At 35.8% G+C, this 13,872-nt stretch overlaps 1 long non-coding RNA gene across 1 annotated transcript; it reads left to right on the top strand.

Annotated features, from left to right (window-relative positions):
• Nucleotides 1-2,073: 2,073 nt before the first annotated feature.
• LOC115279622 lies at nucleotides 2,074-13,131 on the top strand. Its single transcript, XR_003903538.1, has 3 exons — nucleotides 2,074-2,139; nucleotides 12,239-12,392; nucleotides 12,801-13,131. It is a non-coding gene; the product is annotated as an uncharacterized LOC115279622 (long non-coding RNA).
• Nucleotides 13,132-13,872: the final 741 nt, after the last annotated feature.

The following is a 13,872-nucleotide window of genomic DNA, read 5'->3' as shown; positions in this document are numbered from 1 at the left end:
TATATTAATGAATTTTATTTTTCTTAATCTAAATTTTACTTTCTAGTAAAATAGTTTATATATGTAAATCTTCTCAAAGGCTATTTTATCTAAAACCCACTTAAACATTCTAGCACATAGAAAAACACATGATATTGAAAAGTATTACATCAATTACATTTTAGAACAATTCCATGACTCCAGAAAGTTTGCTCTTTTACCTTCCAGGATATCCCCACTCCCTTTCCAGGTTTGAGGCTTTAACAACAGAGCACCGATAAGGGGTACAAAGGATTTATATAACATTATCATGAGGAGGTCAAAATGACGTTTCTTAAAATTAAGAGTTGAGACTCTAGAATCATAATACATGGTTTCCCAATCCTGTGATGTATTAGTTGCATGATGTGTGTTTAATTTTATGAAGTAATCCCTATCCTGATTTTTATCACAATAAGTTATTTTTTTTCCAGTACTTGTACTCCATATATTCATTCTTTTGTGTCTGGATTCTTTTACTAATAATGGCTTTTTTAGATTAATCCATGATGTTGTATCAATAGTTCATTCATTATTCCTGATGTTCTTATATTTTATAGGTATTCTATCTTTTCCTAATCCCTTTTCCTGTTGATTGGTTCTTTTTCAATTTTATGCTGTTAGGAATAAAGTTGTTATGAACATTTTTTGCAAACATATGTTTTCTTTTTTCCCCAATAAATACCTAGAAATGGAATTGTGGGGTCATAGCGTAGATGCCTGTCCAATTTTATGTGACACTGTCTTCAGTTATCAAACATTGTTGTTTAATATTACATCCATACTAAAAATGTTGCTCCACATGCAAGCCGATACTGGATATTACTTGTCTTTTTGTTGTTGCTTTTGTAACTCTTTTTGTGAATGTAAAATAGTGTATAGCTGGGATTTTAATATGCATTTCTCATATGAATGATTTAAGCACTTTTTTATGTGCTAGTTAGTTATTTGTGATTTTCCTTTGCTGATGTATCTGTTCAAGTCTTATATTTTCTTACTGAGTTATTTTTCTACTGATTGTAGTTCTTTCTATGACTAGATACAAGTACTTTGGCCCTTACATGTATTCAAATGTTTTGTCCCCATCTCTGGCCTTTTAATTTAATTAACAGTGTTTCCAGGTAAGCAAAAGTTGTGTGTGTATGAGTGTATATGTTTATAAATTCAAACTCCTTTCTCTCCTTATTTCAATGACTGTGCTTTTTAGGTCTAGTTTAAGAAAATTTTGTCAAACCCAAGGTCATGAATACTTTCTCCTGTTTTCTTTTTTGTTTTTAAATTTTTTAAAGTTTATTCATTTTTGAGAGAGAGAGAGAGAGACAGAGTGTAAACTGGGGAAGGGCAGAGAGAGAAGGGGGATACAGAGTCTAAAGCAGGTTCCAGGCTGTGAGCTGTCAGCACAGAGCCCACCGTGGGGCTTGAACTCAACCATGATATCACAACCTGAGCTGAAGTTGGATGCTTAACTTACTAAGCCACCCAGGTTCCCCTATTTTCTACTGTTTTCTTACAAAAATTTTATAGTTGTAACTGATGCATTTATATCTGTGATCCTCCTTGAATTAATGTTTGTATACAGTGTAAAATAATAGTCAAAGTAAATTTTTTCTTTATGTTCCAAACATTTATGGAACACTTTGTATTATGTTCCAAGCATTTTTTGCAAATTCTTTCCAATATTCCATTAATTACTACAGAAAACTTGTGAAGATTTTTTTAAATAAGCTCTATTTTTTAAAAGTGTTTTATGTTTGTTCACAGCCAAATTACACAGAAGATCTAGAAATTTCCCATATACCTCCTTCCCCATCCCAATCACCTCCACCAACTATCAACATCCACACTAGAGTGATATATTCCTTTTCATCAGTGAATCTACTCTGCCACATCATTATCACCCAACATCCAATTTACATTAGGATTCACTCTTGGTGGTGGTGTATATGAGTTTGACAAATGTTGATGACATATATCACCATTATTGTGTCATGCAGAGAAGTTTTACTGCCCTAAAATTTCTGCTCATTTACTCTTTCCTCCTTTCTTTCCCCTGGAAACCACTGTCTTTCCTCTGGTTTTAGTTTTGACTTTTCCAAAATATCATATATTTGGAGTCATATGGTATGTAGCCTTCTCAGATTGGCTTCCTTCACTTAGTAATATAAATTTAAGGGTCCGCCTTGTCTTTTCATGGCTTCAAGTTCATTTGTTTTTAGCACTGAATAATAATCCAATGTCTGGGTGCACCCAGTTTATTAAGATGTCCTGTTGAAGGACATCTTAGTTGCTTTCACGTATTGGCAGTTATGAATACAGCTACCATAAATATCCATGATCTGGTTGGAAATGGACATTAGCTTTCACTTTGTTTCAGTAAATATCAGAGTGTGATTGCTGAGTCATATGGTAAGAGTGTGTTTACTTTTGTAACAAACTATCTTCTGAAGTAGCTGTCCCATTTTGCATTCCCACTGCAATGAATATGAGTTCCTATTGCTCCATATCCTCAGCGGCATTTGATTTTGTCAGTGTTTTATGTTTTGGTCTTTGTAACAGGCATGTAGTAGTATCTCATTATGGTTTTGATTTGTAATTTTTTTTATCATATGTGACATCAAGTATCTTTTCACGTGCTTATTTCCTATTCATCTATCTTTTTTTTGGTGAGGTATATGCTCAGGTCTTTGGCCAATTTTTTAAAGTGCAGGGGTACTGAATTTCTGTTGAGTTTTAAGATTTTTTTATTTTTTTTATTTTGAGTTTTAAGATTCCTTTATTTTTATTTATATTTGATTTATTTAAGATAATAGTGTTTATCAAAGTTACTTTTTCCCATATTTTTTCCATTTACTCCAGAACTAAATTTTGAAAAGATATTCAGGGATGAAATATAAATATCTATAGCTAGATGAGATTGTTCTAAAATCTTTATGGAAATGCATTGACCCCAGAATAATGAAAGCTTGAAAAAGAAGAATAAAGTAGGAGGAATCACTCTACCGAATTTTACAGCCTGCCATCTTGCTACAGTAATCTCAACAGTGTGGTGTTGGCAGGAGAGGCACACAGACAAATGGGATAGAGTAGAGAACCCAGAAATGGAATGACGCAAATATGTCCAAATGATTTTTGACAAAAATAATTAAGAGAATGTCTTCATGATCTAGGCCTGGTCAAAGCATTATTAGACTTGACATCAGTAGCACAGTCAATGAAAGCAAAACCCTAAGTAGGACCTCGTCAAAATTAAAAACCTTGGCTCTGCATAAGCCCATGTGAGGACAAACTATCTTATCTCCTGCTCTAGAATACTACTCACCAGTGAAAGAAATGGGTTATTGATGCATGCAACATCTCAGACAAATCGGTGATTGACTTTACTAGTTGATTTTCTTAATTTATGTTTATTTATTTATTTATTTATTTATTTATTTATTTATTTGGAGAGAGTGTATCATGCAAGCAAGGGAGAGGTGGAGGGAAAAGGAGAGAGAATCCCAAGCAGGCTCCATGCTCAGCTCAGAGCCCAATGTGGGGCTTGATCTCATGACCCTAAGATCATGACCTGAGATGAAATCAAGAGTTAGGCACTAAGCCAACTGAGCCACCCTGATGCTCAATTTTCTTTAGAGGAGGTGGGTTTAATCACAGAATGTCTGTGTCAGCTTTTTCATTAGCTTGAGGGATATTACTTAGTCCAAAGATAGTCTTTATTTCTAAGCCATGACTATTGTAGAATTTCAGTAGAAAGTTTTCATCACACCTCTTTAAATAGGTGTGATTCAAACATCAAAATGTGTTTCCCTGCTGTCAATAGCAGGGACCTACGGTGTTTATTTGGGGTCTTAGGAATTACAGTATGGGAGATCCAGTGTCAATGGAAATTGAAAAGTGTGCTCCAAGTTGCAAGGAGGAAGTACAGGCTTTGTATAAAGGTAAAAACCATAAGCTTTTCACATCAATTGTTTTGAAAGAATTGTGATTGGTGCTGACAGAGTTTAAACTGACTGATACATGATAGGCCATTTGACTAACATGCATTCCATTATTTCTATTTCAGTCCAAACTGGACATTTTCCAGGAGGTGGTCTAGTTGCAACTGACAAAAATCAAAAGTTTGTAGTGTTCCTATTTCTTCAATTTAATTTTGAGTGCGTCTCTTAGCAGTGCTCACTGCATTTTGAATGTTTTTTTTTCACACTTCTGTTTCTGTGTCTGCATGTCTTACCATATCTGATTAAAGAAAATCCCAGAAATGTTGAAAACATTCATTTTGCAGATCTGGAGTTTCCTGTGATATTTCTTACCTTAAACAAATATGGGAAACTCTTGGTGGACATATGCCACTAGGAGAGAAGTGATGTCTAAGATAAATCTTGAAGAATTTCCAGAGAGAGAGAGAGAGAGAAACAAGTATAAAAAAGAACAAGGGTGAAGTTAGAGAATATGAAGACCCACAAGATGGAATAAGTTTGGCAAAATTGAGAGCTAGAAAAGATGGCCCCGAAGTAGACATCATGATGACCTTCTAAGCATTACTGAGGAGGTTGCCCATGGGAGAATCATTGAAGGATTTAAATTGAGATATGGCATAATTAGAATGCATTTGTTCTGCTGAATACTGGAGATATTGCACATGGCTGTGATCATAGCTTAATCAGTTTCCAAGTTTTCAAATGACACAGCACAAAATATGGTATTGGATTTTTTTTAAGGCTAGGCATGAAGGAAATTAAAAATGAGTTAAATAAAATTGATTGAAATCAACTGTGGCTTAGGAAATTCACTATGTAGAAATATGTGCTTTTAAATAACAGGTAGGAGACAATCTATAACCAGTCAACTGGAATCTGGATGCCAATAAATAAGAGCTAGGGTGATCATGGTAAAGACTTATGTCTGATGCTCAAATGGGAAAGGACAAATACCTATGACGTTGACTTTCATGCAGAGAAAACAGAATAGTATTTGGAAGATGAAGAGTAAAAATGGATATTTTATATTTTTAGTGCAAAGCACACTGACTAAGGCTGAAACTGTTTTATTCTTCAGGGGCAGGGCTGAGCTTCATGGAGGTCTATGCAAAGATTAAACTACGACAGACTGAGTCAGTACAAAGTAATATAAACTATATGAAAGACTTCTGAATTAAATTGGCACATACAACACACTTGTGTGGTTTTATGGAAATAAAATCTAAGTGGACAGTCTCAGAAAAGAGTAGGGAATCCTGATGCTCATCAATCCAAATTTCTGTTTTATTCTTCTTCCTCACTGTCCTTGATTCTCTTTATGATATAAGAGCCCATTTCTTTAACTCTTGCCTTTGAATCTACTTAGTTTCTAAGAAATTAATATAGGTAATATTAATCTGTTAATGAAATCAAAGTTTTCTACAGGACTGTGACATTTTCTGTTTCAGTTATATGAAACTATAACGATGCTTGGCATAGCAGAGTCATTGGTAAAAGAGACCATAATATAGGATGTGGATAGAAAGGAGTGTAAATTAGCTGTGTGACCTTGAATGAGTTATTTTGCCTCTTCTAAACCCAGTAGTTTCAAGTGTCAAATGGAGATAGCTATTGCAAATCTTTTGGGTGTTAAAGAATCCAAGTGAATAATGCCTATGAAGATCTTAACACCACAGGTACTGATAATGAAACCATGACAAAGACAATTCTAATAATCAAGTTAGTATGTGCGGTGACTTGGAAATTCATAACTTACAGTTTTGCCACTCATTTTCAATCAGAAAAGGAGGGATTAATGTTAGTATTTCTTTTCCACAATGCCACAGTCCCCTCTTTTGTCACCTAACAGATAAAAACCAATGCTGTGGATGATTAGCTTTATTGGATATTTGGGAGGAATAGATAATAGAGAAATAATGCATCAGAATGCCCTGACAGCAATTTTCAGCCAAGTTTGAGGAATCTCTCCTTTATTTCTCCAGTCATTAAGAGCTTTCATTGGGTCACCCTTCTGCTGATCTCTGTCTTTTGTCTTTATGTACACATAGTCATTTCTCTAGGCCAACATGAACCACCTAAGGTGGTTTATTCATCTTGAGTAGAGAATATTTTTGGTGCCTTCTTTATTTGAGAAACCCATGCCTAGATCACTGATCTCTAAATAATCCTCAACTATTGTATTTAACAGTTCTTAAACAGTTGTTTATAAGATTTCCCAACCATATCCCTAAAGTAAATGTTACATATCAGGTCTCCAACTTCGCAGACTTCAGGATGGCAATAAAACAACAGCTTCTCAGAAAGGCCAGAGTTTTACATACCTGATTACTGAAAAGGAGATTGAGGGGCAGAAGTCATTCCTGTAACTAAGACATTTCAGTTGCACACAGAGAGTTAAGTACTTGATAAATGTTAACCAGCCAATTTTTGGAATCAGTGCTTAGCTAGGAAAAAATAACCTAGTGTCCCAAATATAATTGTTCTCTTATCTGTTTTAAATTGTCTGCTAATAAATGCTGAGAATACTCTGTGGACTATTAGAATTGCTATTTTGCTGGGTGAGGGTGATAGTGCTAATTGAGGACAATCATGACAAACAGATTAAGTCTCCGTATTGAGTTTTTTCTTCCATCTAGAATGGTATATTAATATACTTTTTTAGGGATGTTATTTTTTTCAAGTACAATTAATATATAGTGTTATATCAGTTTCAGATGTCCGTTATCATCAACAATTCTATATATTCTATATATATCAGTTTCGGATGTCCGTTATCATCAACAATTCTATATATTCTATATATATCAGTTTCGGATGTCCGTTATCATCAACAATTCTATATATTCTATATATATCAGTTTCAGATGTCCGTTATCATCAACAATTCTATATATTATCAAGAGAAGTATGCTTTTCATCCCACTTATCTATTTCACCACTCCTTCCCACCCACTAGCAACCACCAGTTTGTTCTCTGTATTTAAGAGTCTGGGGGTGTTTTTGGTCTCTTGTTCCTTGTTTTTCTTTGATCATTTGTTTTGCTTCTTAAATTCCACATAAGTGAAATCATGTGGTATTTATCTTTCTTTGGTTTATTTAACTTAGCATTATACTTTCTGAGGCCATCCATCCATCCATATTGTTGCATATATATACACACACACACACACACACACACACACACACACACCACATCTTTATCCATTCATCTATTAGTGGACCCTTGGGTTAATTCCATATTGCGGCTATTGAAAATAATGCAGCAATACACATATGATGACATATATTTTTTCAAATTAGTGGGTTTTTTCCTTTGAATAAATACCCAGTATTAAAATTACTGGATCCTATGGTAACTCTTATTTTAGTGTTTTGAGGAATCTCCATACTGTTTTCCATGGTGACTGCACCAATTTGCATTACTTCCAACAGTGCACAAGGGTTTCTTTTTCTCCACATCTGATTTACTAATCTTAAAATTGTTTATTGATCACCTTTTATACAAAAGATTGTGTCTTGGTCAGTGAAAGTTGAAATGAGGAGGAAAAAAAGTAAAGATATGGTGTCAGTTTTCTAAGGTTTCACAATGATGGATAAAAAAGCAGCAGCAAGCAAAAGAGAATGGCACATTTCCATTCAATGGGAAAGAATTTTCCTATCAAACAGAAGCGTGAGCTCTCCAATGACAAAACTTGGCTGCCCCACATCTTGTTAGCTGTGCAATTGTGGGCAAGTTTTTTAACTCCTCTATGAGCCTCTGTTTCTTCAGTTGCAAAATTTGGACAATTTTAGAACATACTTTATAAAATTGCTAAGAAAAAAGAGGAAACCTATATAAACCTACCTAAAATGGTATCTGGCACCTGGGATTCTTTGTGATGATTAGTTTTGATTATTGCTTAAATAACGGATGGATGGGCTCTAATCTATGTATAGTGATATTGGTGTGGTAGAATGAGACCAGCATAAACAGAAATCCTGTGAGTACTAATAATACACAACTGAGCTTCTAGTAATTTTTAACCAGCAACTTGTGATATAGATGTTCAGATAGGGTTTTCTTCAGATTTTTTTTTTTATTCTTGTAACTACATTTTCTGAACACTTTAGTCTATAACACAGATGTGTTTGATCCAAATGCACCTATTAACTTTCTGTGGTGATAAAAAGAATTGGACTGTATTCTGTGTTGAAAAATAAAAGTTACACCCAAAGAGCTGAAAGCTTTAGCTGACATTGATTCTCAGGTTGGCTCTGTTCCTATGTTTGGGCAGGCATTAATTTAATCAGTGCTAGAATCTGCCTGCAGCAAGGACTCAGCAGCTTGGGAAATTGAGCTTTCTGCTCCCCTCACTTTTGAATACATCACTTGGAATCTGTGGTATTAGAATGACTTTATTCCAAAGACATGAATTATTTATTGTGTGTAAGTTTATGTTTCTACACATTCACACCTATTTTCATTTAAGTGACAACATGGTGCTCTGATTATTAAATGAGAGAATTTTATACTTTATATATTCCATGAGAGTATTTTATATTATATGAGATAATCTATTAGTTTCTTTTATGTATAAACTGGGTTAACCTAGGAAATGTTATTTACCTTAGCTGAGCCTCAATTTCTTTAATCTCTAAAATACAGATAACAATTATAGATCATTGAGGACTGAATTATATTTTATACATGTGGATCTTATTTGATAAGCAATTGATACAGTCTAGAGTTTTACATATGGAGAGACTGCATCTCAGAGACAGAAAGTGAATTGACTGGGAATTGCAGTTACCCAGTGGCAGAGCTGGGATTGAAACCCTCGTCTCCCACTGCCCTCATCAGTATTCTCTTTATGTGAGCCGAAGGATAGCTGAAATTGGAGATAATAAGTGAAGCCTTGGGAAAAGTAGTGAAACAGGATGTGCAGGAAGGAAAAATTCTAAAAAAAATAAAAGTAACTGTATTTCCGGGTCCTACGGATAATCACATAGAGGGATTGATTGCTTCCGATTCCCTTTCTTTCTATCTATTTTATGTTGACATTTAAGTCATTCGTATTCTATAGAGAAGTGAAGGCATAGCAAGGAGCCATATTCTCTACCTCTCAGTTTGTAACCCACCTATTTGCAAATCAAAGTTAGAGGCTTCTCTATAAAACAACGGAAAGGCTGCCAAGATACTTGTTATTTTTATTTTGGCATAAAAAGCTGTAGTAGTAGGTAGAATGGTGATTCCCTCCACTGTCCATACTCTAATCTCTAAAACATGTGAACATGTTAGGCTATGTGGGAAATGGTAATAGGTTGCAGATGGAATTAAGGTTGCTAATCAGGTGACCTTAAAATAAGGAGAGAATCCTAGATTATTCAGGTGAGCTCAATGTAATTGCAAGCATCCTTAAAAATAGAAGAGGGACTCACACTGTGTGAAGACAGTCCCTCCTTCTGCCTCTACAGAAATCTACACTAATCAACACTTTGACAAAGTGCTGTTTGTTTGTTTGATGGGGGAGATGCAAAGTAAGAGTTTAAAGCAGGAGGAATAAGCTGAGCAAGGGCAGATATTGCCAGTTCCCTGACAGCTGCTCGTAGAGGTGGAGGTCTCTCTGCTCCCGGGAGAGTAACAAGGCTTCTGCGCAGATGGCTCAGAGGGAAGCAGGCTGCAAGCACCAGCCTCAGAAGGTTTTTGCGTTTTTTTTTAATGTTTGTTTATTTTTGTGACAGAGAGAGACAGGGTGCAAACAAGGGAGGGGCAGAGAGAGAGAGAGAGAGAGGGATACACAGAATCTGAAGCAGGCTCCAAGCTCTAAGCTAGTGGTCAGCCCAGAGCCCGACGTGGGCCTCGAACCCACGAACCGTGAGGTCATGACCTGAGCCGAAGTTGGATGCTTAACCGACTGAGCCACCCAGGTGGCCCGGTTTTTGCTTTTTAAAGGTGTCCCTCAATTCTCCCAGTTTCTAACTTCAAGTCTAGAATGGTGATTACTTCGGTGGTAATTACTTGGAGTAGAAGCCCTTGACTCTTGCCCTGCCCTTGCATACTGGGTAAGACCAAGCATCGTTGCCTATTTGTTGAGGGGGTGTGTGTTTATGTTACACATAGGTTTGTGTCTCCCCATGCACAAAAATCACTGAGATTACCATTTGTGCCAACCCAGAGGAATGGGGCTTCAGAGTTACATTTAGACTACTTTCAGGGAAAGAGAGGTGTGCCTTTTTTTGCATACTTGACTTTGCATATACAATGACACCCTGTTAGCAAAAGAATCGTTTTAAATAAAGTTAAGGAAGGGAATTAACTACCTATCTGAACTCCAAAGATAAAGGCACTTGGTACACAAAAATAAATACAAATGAAAATAAAAATATTTCTTCTCTGGCAGAGTAACTTGGAAAGAATAAAGACTGACATATATTTCCTTCTGTATCTCACCTAGACTTTTGTGGCCATTATTTTCTTCTCAGTTAATTTGCATGTTATCTTCCTTCTCCCTAATTCCTAAAAGCATAATCCCTTGCAATTCCCCATAGTTATTCAGTCATAGCCTGTCTCCTCTTTGTTCTGGAACTTATTCTGCTCCTTCCTTTTGAATTAGTTATGAAAAAATAAGGAAATGTTATTTTTCCTTATAATTTGGGGGTAAGGAATTTTTTAAATTATCCAGAACAATGCTAGCTTGCAAAGAAAATGCTGGATCACAGGATCATATATATTTGAATATAAATCTCAATTTTATCAATTACTGGCTGGTTTGATCTTATCTTATTCTAGTAGTTATTTTCTCTTTCCACAATCTATAATACTTCGCTTAGCAGTACACTGATATACATCTGACATACATTGTTTAATAATGTACTTACATACTTGCTTATTGCCTGTCTCTGCCTACAAAAATAGAAATATGATGATGGCAATTTTTGTGTTGTGGGTGTGTATATATAACGTGCTGTACTCTCTTCCACAGTCATAGAATATTACCTAACAGTAGTAGGCACTAAATACTTGACGATGAGTAAATGAATGCATGTCTGTTTTACACATTAATCATCAGTAAAATGCAGATGTTGAATGAGGTTCACAAATTTGTTGTAAAAATGAGAATTACAGTGAGTGTAAAGTGATGAATATAGTGTCTCATCGTGCTCAATATTGATCTATAGCATTTTTGTTGGTGGTGGTAGTATTGTTATTGTTTTTAAAGTAAAGAAATAGCCAGAAGCAGGCCTCTAGTCTCAATAAGAGGAGGATAGAATGCTTTCAAGGGGGAAGGGAATGCAGCATTGAGGAGGGAATTTGATTTTGGAGGAAGGGATGCTAATCGATTGGGGATATAGCTTATATACACAACACTTAATAGAACTTTCTGTGAGGGTAGAAATGTTCTAAGCCTTTGTGGTCTCATATGGTAGCTGCTATCCAGATGTGCCTGTGGAGCAACTAAGAAATAGTAGTGCACCTGAAAAACTGAATTAAAATTTTTTTATTTAGTTTATTTATTTAATTTAAACTGAATCATGTGTTGCTGGTGGTTACACTGTGACAGAGCAGATCTTGATAAGTGGTTCCCCAAATTAAATGAGTTTAGGGAAGACTCACTTGAGGCTTTTATTAAAATGCAGATTTTCATGGATTACCTCTGAAGTTTATTTGTATTAGACCAGAGGGTGAGGCCCAGGACTCAGCATTTTAAAGAAGCAATTTTGTGTTTTGTAGTTTATCACCTTTTAAATCCTGTCTCTGTGACAATCTCTGAAGTCTCTTCCTGTCATTCTGTCTTCACCTGTGAAGTGTCCCCTATCCCCTTAAATCTTATGTCACATTCAATGTTACCTGTGGTTTTGTCCCAACCATCCCGAAACAAAAGCATGTCTAGGAAGCAACTTTGCTTTTTACATTCCCTTTGGTGTTACTATTAAATGTGTTCTGATTTATAATTATTTTATATTCACCTCTAAATTTAATCCTTGTTACACTTTCAGAGTCAAATCTTTACTATAAATAGGTTGAAGAATTCTGATAGTTGCACCATTATGTTGAGATAAAATTTAGCAATGCCCATTGTTTGAACTTTTACGCATATGTTCCAAAACACTCCTGAAGAAGATAGAATTTTAGAATCTTATAGGGGAACTTTGCAGGTCCTCCACTTTCATTTTACATACATAATACATTGATACACACATAATAACATTGATAACCAAAAAAGTCAAAGACGAAGAGCTAATCATGACTGTTTTCTTTTTTCCAGCATATTTAATCTTTGGAGGCCAGAGGCAAAGTGGTCAGGAGTAAAGACTCATGAAGACCACTCATTTTCCTGGAAAGGGTTCTACGTCCGCACCTTCATGAGTATAGCGATTGCTTCTGACAACTTGCGAACTTAGTTGCAATACCTAGAACATGTAGGTGCAGCAGTTACTATGCTTTTAACTGAAAGGGAAAAAATGCTCATAAACTTGAAAATGGCTTTACATAGTGAAGATAGCTAATTATTCACAAATTAAGAAGTCTGGAGCGAGGCAGTCGCAGCATTAGGTCAACAGCTCGATAATGCCCTCAAGATTCTGAAATTTTCGGTCTTTGTCTCTATGATGCTTTTTGCATGTTGATTGTCCATTCTCAATCCAGTAAACTCCTGGTTCCAAGACAGTTGTCACACACCCTCACACATCTCCTCCGAAGACAGGAAGGAGGTGGGATGCTTGGAGCTATATCTTCATCAAGGAAGAAAATCATTCACATAAGCTCTCAGCAGACATTTGTTTGTATCATTGGCCAGGATTTTAATGCCTAATGGTTCTTGACTGCAGGAAAGGATTGCAAAGAAAGGACCAACATTTCAGTGTCCATGGGGGGCATCAGTTCCTGCCTGAAAGGAGAGAAGATGAAGGGAAATGGCTGTTGTCAAGGCACATAATGTCTGCCAAAAGAGAAGTGTATTTGCTATGGGTTGATTAAAACTTTGTAGGAAACTAGGGGATGATCATTAACTCTTTGCTATCTTGGAAATTAGTATAAAAGACTTTCTACCCATTGGTTGTCATCTCAGAAATTCTACCATTTCTCAGAGTCTGCGGCAAATAAAACATCATTAGACAAGAAGAATGAGCAATAAGGCAGAGAAGGAGTCCTGAAGTTAAATAAAACAAAGCTCTAACACTTTTACCAGAAACGAATTTGGGGAGGGAGTATAGAATAAATTCTTTATAGCTCTCAGTCTTATATTGAGCTGCCATTGAATAAGATAAACAGTCTACTAGTATGTGATGCAGAGAAACACAGTGTGAATCAAAGCAGGCAATGTTATTGCTTTCCAAGGCAGTGGTTTGGATATACTGAGAGTACTCTATCTGGTATTTGTCACTACTTCTTAGATGGGGTATAATTTCTCTTGAAGGACTATTGCACTGAGTCACTTAATGATACCAAGCTTCCAAGATTTAAGATGTAAAGGAAGAATGTTAAAAGTTGTGCATTTGTTCACTGGGAGGTAAAAGGGAGTTTAAATTCCTATTTAGCCTTGCAGTTTCCATCACTGGCAAAGACTATTCCCCTCTCTCATTTTTTCACTTTATTCACTGCCAGTCCATATCCTGCCACCCCTTCCCATACTCACCACTTTAACTACAGCACTTTACGTGAGGCCACAAGTAAAGCAAAGAATCAGTGCAGTTCTAAGAATCATTTATCAGAGGGAGATTTAAATGCATGTTTCTTACCTGCCTAGAGGAAAATGCAATAAATGCTTTCTGAGGCAGGGACAGAAAGTTATGTGTTCTTAATAACTGGCATATTTATTATGACCTAAATAGGACATTGTATATTTGCAGGTTGAAAACCACAGCTGGTTAGAACAATCAGCTTTGTCTGCAGGCAAAATTA

Source organism: Suricata suricatta, chromosome 16 (assembly GCF_006229205.1).
Source record: "Suricata suricatta isolate VVHF042 chromosome 16, meerkat_22Aug2017_6uvM2_HiC, whole genome shotgun sequence".
NCBI lineage: Eukaryota > Metazoa > Chordata > Mammalia > Carnivora > Herpestidae > Suricata > Suricata suricatta.
The sequence above is the reverse complement of the archived record's forward strand: the minus strand, read 5'-3'. Positions and strand labels throughout refer to the sequence as shown.